The sequence below is a fragment of the Hydra vulgaris genome, chromosome 12 (assembly GCF_038396675.1).
Source record: "Hydra vulgaris chromosome 12, alternate assembly HydraT2T_AEP".
In the NCBI taxonomy this organism is placed as follows: Eukaryota; Metazoa; Cnidaria; class Hydrozoa; order Anthoathecata; family Hydridae; genus Hydra; species Hydra vulgaris.
This window is the reverse complement of record NC_088931.1, coordinates 65,231,290-65,238,974: the sequence shown is the minus strand read 5'-3', so window position 1 is coordinate 65,238,974 and position 7,685 is coordinate 65,231,290.

Genomic DNA, 7,685 nt, shown 5'->3' with positions numbered 1-7,685 from the left:
TTGTGTTAAAAAGCGCGATAAACTTGCAGGAGGTAAGTCCAATTTCAAAAATCGATGCGTAATGTTTTTACAATAATATGTTTCAATAATACTTTTAAAAAGAAAAGTTAAAATGAACATAATATAAAATAAATCGCATTAAAAACAAAGAAACAAAAAAGTAGTAATTAAATAAAAAAATATATGATTATAAAAAAAATCATTATTAAGATTTTTATGCTCTAAAGATTTTTTTTTTTTTTTTTGATTAATTAATTAAGGTTATAGATCACAATTTAAAACCAAACTAAATTTTTTAATAATAAATTTTTTAAGTCAGGGGCTGTCCATTAATTTCGCCAACAAAATAGGGGAAGGGTGTCTAAAAATTTTTGACAATTTTTGACAATAAGTTCAAGGGAAGTTGACGTCAACAATATTACTCTTTTAAATAAATTTAATTACTTAAAAAAAAAAAAACTAGACAGCGATTGCTGTCTTATGTGTGTAACTCGTTCAACCTTCAGTATTTTAATATAGCTTTATATATTTTAACTTTTTAAAAACTGTGTTGTGCTTTAAAAAGACCCGACACATACAGAATTTAAATCAGCGCGCACGAGATGTTTACTCATAATACTATTATTTTTGTTGTTGTTGGTTAGTTTGCTGTGCAAACAAAAAAGATTTAGTCTACTTGAAATTAAGATGTTAGAAGTTTTTAGATGTTAGAAGAAGTTCTTAAAAAACATTAAAATTTTGTAAGTTGTAACTTTTGTCTCCTCTGTCTCAAAAGGTTACCAACCCCTGATTTATGCAATTTGTTAAATGCATTTTTTATTATACTAGACTCTATTAGAAATAATTGGCTTTCAATGTGAAATTGGATTAGGTCTAAAGTTGAAGTGAGAAGGATTGGTACATTCACGGATTGTGACTCTGTATTGTGCATAAATTATGATAAATATTTAACTCTATTATTGCAATTGATTCATTCAGGGAAGGGAGGGGGTTATAGAATGTTGATGTGATTAATAAGAGAGGTTGACAAATTGTTGACAAAGGGAAGGGGGGGGGTAAAAATTGCCATAAAGTTTGTGACTTAATTAATGAAAAGCCCTCTAATATATTTATCGTAGATAACAAATTTTGAGTTAGTCTTTTTAAAAAAAAGTCCCATTAAAAATTAGTTTTCCATAAAGCGGTTGAAGCAAATTTTTCATTTTTCCTACAGCAACGCTTTGTTTATTCCGTTGTTATGTAGCCTAAAATGGTAATTATACAGCGAAATACAACTAAACTTCATACATAAGCTACACTTGCTACTATAAAACTACTTTTTGTTTAATAACTGATGTCTTTGGTGCATGAAGCAACTTGAAATGTTTTCATCATGTTTCAGCAGTAAATATTATGTGGATGTAGTAAATAATAATTTTGTAAATAAAAAAAATAGCTAATGATAATCAATGTTGCAAGCGGCTGCTACATTTTTTATAAACACTAACATATTAGAAAAAAAATAGTAACATTTATTCATGATGCTTAAAATTATAAAGGTATATCAGGCTGCCTAGTTATTTCTTGTTCATCTTGCTACTGGGAGCAGAATTCTTAATTTTAAATTGTTACTGTTTAGTTTTGCTATAAAGATTCAATTAGGGAGCCTGTTGTGCGTAAGATTTAAAGTTTGGTTTTAATTCATAGAGATTGTGAAAAGTTATGGAACATAGTTAAAATCTACTTTTGTGCACGAGACATAAAGTGTTATCATACGGTTAGCTCGCGTAACATAAAAATATTCGTAATTTTAAAAAATGGTTTGTCCTATTTGCTTTTATTTTGAAACTTTATTATTATTAAAGCATGTTTTTGTTTTCAATTAAAGCATTTTTTTTGTGTTTACAATAATCAGTATTGGAAAAGAAATAAAAACTTTTGCAACAAATATTTTTATGTCAAATCTAAGTTTTTGTCAAAAATAGCAATTATAAAAAAAAAATTATATCACCATAAAGTTCAAAGTATGGGAATATTGTGTATTTTCTTGAAAAACACGGTTTTCAATTTCACCTCGTACTTATATTCCATTATATATACATATGTCGAGATGACGAAAGTAACTTTGATGAAATTTAAAATCAAAAAATTCATAAAAAGCAAATAGCACCTATAAATAAGCCATTCCGTCATACATAGGGTAATTATTGTTTACGAACAATTTGATTTGTCATCAATATAAACATGCAAAAGTTTGGTTCAAAATGCATTTAATAAATTTGATAAAAAATGACATATTTGTCGGCAGTGAGTTAGGTTTACATCGGCCGAACTGAAGCAACTTTATTTAGACAAAACAACTCAATAGATTAAAACCATGTTTTAGACGTTTAAAAGATGTTTACTAAGTCAGTCTTGGTCCACTATTGTTTTTAATATACATTAATGATATGCCAGAAATGTTAAGAAGTTTTGTCAGCTTTTTACAGGTAACAGCCAGCTTGTTGCTATGATTAAAAACGAAACGGATATCACATAAGTTCAAATTGACCTTGATGCCCTCATAGACTAATCCATGCTATTGGACATCAGACACACAACAGACATGCAATAAATAAAGCAAATGTAGTCCATCCCATACTTAAGCGAACATTTAAATCTTGGTCTATTTTTGGAGACAACGATGTATTAATAATAACTTTAATGTACATTAGCATTATAATAAGGATATATACTTAATTAACAATTAAATGCTCATCTGCGGTGCTTTGTGATAAGACTCTAAGGACTTCTTGGGGCACCTAAATAAAAATTTAAAAAAAGCATATAGCGACGTAGACCAAAAAGATCCGGCAATCCTATATTTGTTGCGAAAAACAGTTTTAGTACTGTATAGTGTACTAAATGTAGTGTAAATTTATCCAAGATATTTCTATTGAAATATCTTGGATAAATTTTATCTGATGATTTAATGCACTAAATGATATCATAAACAGTTGCATCAAGCATCTTTAACTGTGCAGTATCATTAAAGATTTTTTCCTGTTGGTTGATAATTACGTAATCACCGACGCAACGCGCAATTTTTTAGTGTGTTGCCAACATACTTTGCATTTATGATCGAAGCCTTTTAACCAATAAATGTAATTTAAAAGAGAAAATACTTTGAAGCAAAAAATTATTTTTGTGTAGATTGTGTTAAGATTTTGTGTGAGTGAAACAACTTTTAGCTGCATTCCTCGTATAACTTGATTCAACCTCAACGTAAACTCGGAGCAATTTAAATGCAATCTTATTATATAGAGTTTTTCTGCTGCATTAAACTTAATATATATATATATATATATATATATATATATATATATATATATATATATATATATATATATATATATATATATATATATATATATATATATATATATATATATATATATATATATATATATACATATGTTTATATATATTTGTAAAAATTGAAATTGGGAAAATTGGCAACTGTTGCGCATCTTCAGACAAAATAAATAGTCTTTTTAAAACAATACGTTCTTTTTAAAACAACACTTGTTTTGAATTAATTTTGAGGTTTCGCTGGTTGTTTATATTATTAATCAGGTTGAACTAATTTTGTGGGTAAATAATTTTTAAATGTGGTGTATATTGAGTTGTTTCGATTTTGTTTACACGTATGATTAGCTTGACAGACCACGAAATTATCCTTTGTGACAAAATTGTATGGTTCACTTATAAGATAAATAAAAATCTTTAGTTACGTGTAAAATAAAATAGATGACAATAAAATGGATCTCTTTGTAACGAAAAACGTCTGATATATTCTACAAGATCAGTTGACACATGCAGATTAATTGCAAGTCTTTAATATTTATTTGGCCCAATTAGTAATTTTTACAGACTCTAATAATACTTTTTTTGTGGAATAAATTAACAATAACTTTTATTATTTAATTTATGATAAAAAACCTAATAAAGATATATTTTAGGAATTTAAATTTACTACATTAAACCATGTATAGATTCGTAATCGGCTAATCAAATGCATTATTTTATGTAAATGCATCTATTTTATAGCAATCGAAAGAATGTCTATATTAAGCTGCAAAAATAAAAATAAAAAAAATCTCGGCATTTCTATTCAGCCCATAGAATACAAAAGTAAAGCTTTTTACTGCTATTATTTTAAATACACACACACACACACACACACACACACACACACACACACACACACACACACACACTAATTTAGATACCAGATCTGGTATTTAAAAAAAAAAAAATACAGATCTGTGAAAAAATATGTGGACAGTATGAAAAAAGTGTAATATTTTGATATCTTTTATCCTAGAAATATTTCTGAAAGTATCTGTTGTACTTCAATTGTTACAAGTACTGTAGGATTTACATTACTTACACCAAAAACAGACAAAAATTGACGTCATCTTTTCTATTTCTGTTGTAAATAACAATCTAATTTGTAAACAAAAATTTTTTTTACCGAACTATTAGATACTGTATTTGTATATAAATGGGTTGACGTGGGCCTGAATATACGCCTAGGAATCGTGAATACATCATTGCTTTGCATAAAGAAGATCATAGCATCCGTGAAATAGCTGCAAAGAGGTATGGGAAGAAGAACGGTATAGCGAATGTGATTAAACGGTTTGCGAATACTGGTCAGACCACATCGAAGAAGCGACCTGGACATCCCAGAACAAGTTCTGGTCGCGCTGATCGCGTTCTATCTCACCTTGCAACACTGGGTTGATTCAAGGGCTCGACTGAACTATCCAGCGATTGGTTTAAAGCAACAGGAACAAAATCCTGCTCGAGGACAGTACGGAGACAGTTAATCGCGGATGGCCTGGAATCGTTTCGTCAAGCAAAGAAACCAATGCTGACCAAGTTTCAGAGGAAAAGACGTCTGGATTTTGCATGAGCACACAAGCACTGGACTGTGGATGACTGGGAAAAGGTGTATAATGTACATTATAATTATGCAATTTTTATACCCAACTAATTGAGTATGTTGTGAATATCTTAGTCCATGCGCCATTTTTATATGTTGTTTTTATTTGTATTCTCCATTTTGTTATTACTGCAGAACTGTACAGTATTATGACTGTAATGTTTAAGTTGACATTAATGTTTTTGTTTTTTTACACTGCTTCTTGTACAACATGTGCTTTTTATGCATATGGCTGCAGGTCACCTTTTCCGATGAAAGTACATTAAACATCCAGGCTAACAAAGTTGCATTGCTACAACTATTAAACACCCCGAAACCGTAATGAATTGAGGTTTTTTTTTAATTCTATGAACCAGGGCGTCTGTACATGGTTCCTAAGCGCACTACGGTCAACTCAGACAGGTATTTGTAAATATTGAATACACGCATGCTACGTAGTGCATCCGTACTGTATCTAAATGGTGACTTCAAATTTAAAGGCGACGGTGCTCCTTATCATCGCTCAAAGGTGGTAAAAGCCTGGCTTCAACAACACAGCGTGACTCAGATGCGTGATTGGCCAGGCCAGTCACCAGACATAAACCCAGTCGAAAATCTGTGGTGCATCTTGAAAAGAGACATCAGCAACACCAAGCCAACAGGCACTCTCATAGTGGCAGTAATACGTGCCTGGTATCACACATTCAACTTGGAGACATTTCACACTTTGGTTGAAAGCATGCCTCGATGTATTGCTGGTGTAATAGCTGCGAAGGGTTATGCAACCAAATACTACTTTTGGACATGCTGCGATAGCTACAGGACATTTTATGTGAAAAAATTCTTAATCAAGCACTCCTTAAGATTAATTTGCAACTATGAACAGTACAATCATGTATTGGAAAGTGTTAGATGTCATTTATAATTTAAAAGACTGTGATTTGAACTAGTTTTATGTAAAAAAAACAAAAACAGTTTTTTTGATGCTGTCCACATACTTTTTTACAGATCTGTATATAAATATTCAATAGAACTTTCTGGCATATAGTCTTGACGTACTAAAATCTAAAACTCAATTGTTTGAATCGTTTACTAAGATTTAGTAAATGGTTTAAACAAAAAACTTTTACTTTAGTGTAAACGATTTATGCTTTTTCTTAAACAACTTAAAGTATAAACTTTATATACAGGGTACTCTTAGAGAAAAAATATTTTCAAATTGCCTGAAGTTTATTGTTGTTAACTAAGTATATTGGAAATGTGGCAACGTGCTCAACGTGAGTTACCGTGTTTATATGCTCGTAATCCCAGCACACAACCGCTAACAAGTTTTCCCAAGAAGTTTGAATTTAGACCACATTTTTTCAAATGCTTTTGAACTATGCAACTTGGCACAAAGTTATTGTTAACATCAATGTCATTACTACGACACTATATTCCGCGACATATTCTAATATCAATTTACTATTCCTTGTTCTTCTCCTATCTATGCTATTGTTGCACTGTTTGGTTTCAAAAAGGTAGTTCTTAATTAAATCGTATAAACAGTTTACAACGTACTTCCATAAGAACTATGACATTTTTCCCTTTACGATCGAATATGCAAAATAGGATTTCTGAATTAAAAATTCTAAGATTTCAAGATCTTTTAAAACTTTATAGTTGTCTCTTTGTGTTTGATTTTCTTCAAAACAAACTAAAAAATCCGTTTAATAATTTTTTTGTTCAAATAAGTGATACACATAAATATTACACTCGAAACACTAAAAATGTTAATTTGCACACTTCCTTTTTCAACACTATCAAATATTGCAAGCTCTCTATAAAACATCAATGTATTTCTCACTATTAACACTATTTATAAAAAAAGATTTTTACTAAATAGCCTTTTATTAACAACATTCTTCTCAATCAAAACCAAATTAAGAAATATTTATTTGACTATATATCTAATAAATATCAATTTTATCTTTTATTTTTATGGCTTTATTAAATTACTGTTTTAAAAAAACTATTATTATTTTTATTTTAAAACATCTTTTTTTAACTTTATTAATATTATTATTATTATCATTAATATTCAACAACTCAATTATCTTGGTTTTAGATGCCTTATTAATATTATTTATAATGATAATATATTGTATATAGTAATATTATATAGTAAGAATATAAAGTAATAGTTTCATAGTTGTTGTTATAATTTTTGCATTTGCTATGTTTTTTTTGCATAATTAATAGTATAATTTTTTTACTATAGTCTTTATCATTAGTTATAATTTTTATTAAAGTTATCATATTATAGTTATTATTTGTAATGTTTTTTTTATTCATATTGTTATAATTTTTATTATTATTATTGCTATTATCATTAATTATTAGTTCTTTGTTTTCTTTTCTTTCCTTTTTTTTTTTCTATCTTGTTTTTATTTCAGTTTACTTTGGATATTGTTTTCTTTTTCTTTCTTTTTTTTCTTTTTTTTGTTTCATTTTAAATTCTTTCTATGTTTTACTTACGAGTTTTTTTTTCAGATGTCAATCCATTGACTAGTTTATGAGAGTGACACCTAACCTTATTTATGAGAGTTTATAGTATATTATTGTAAATTTCTCATATTTTATAGTTAAATAAATGGAAAAAAAAAAAGAAAAAGGAAGGAATCCATCCTAAAATTGAAAGCTTCTTCCAATCATAAAACCTTTTTTAAAATTTTAGTCATTATTCTGGGTGCCACAT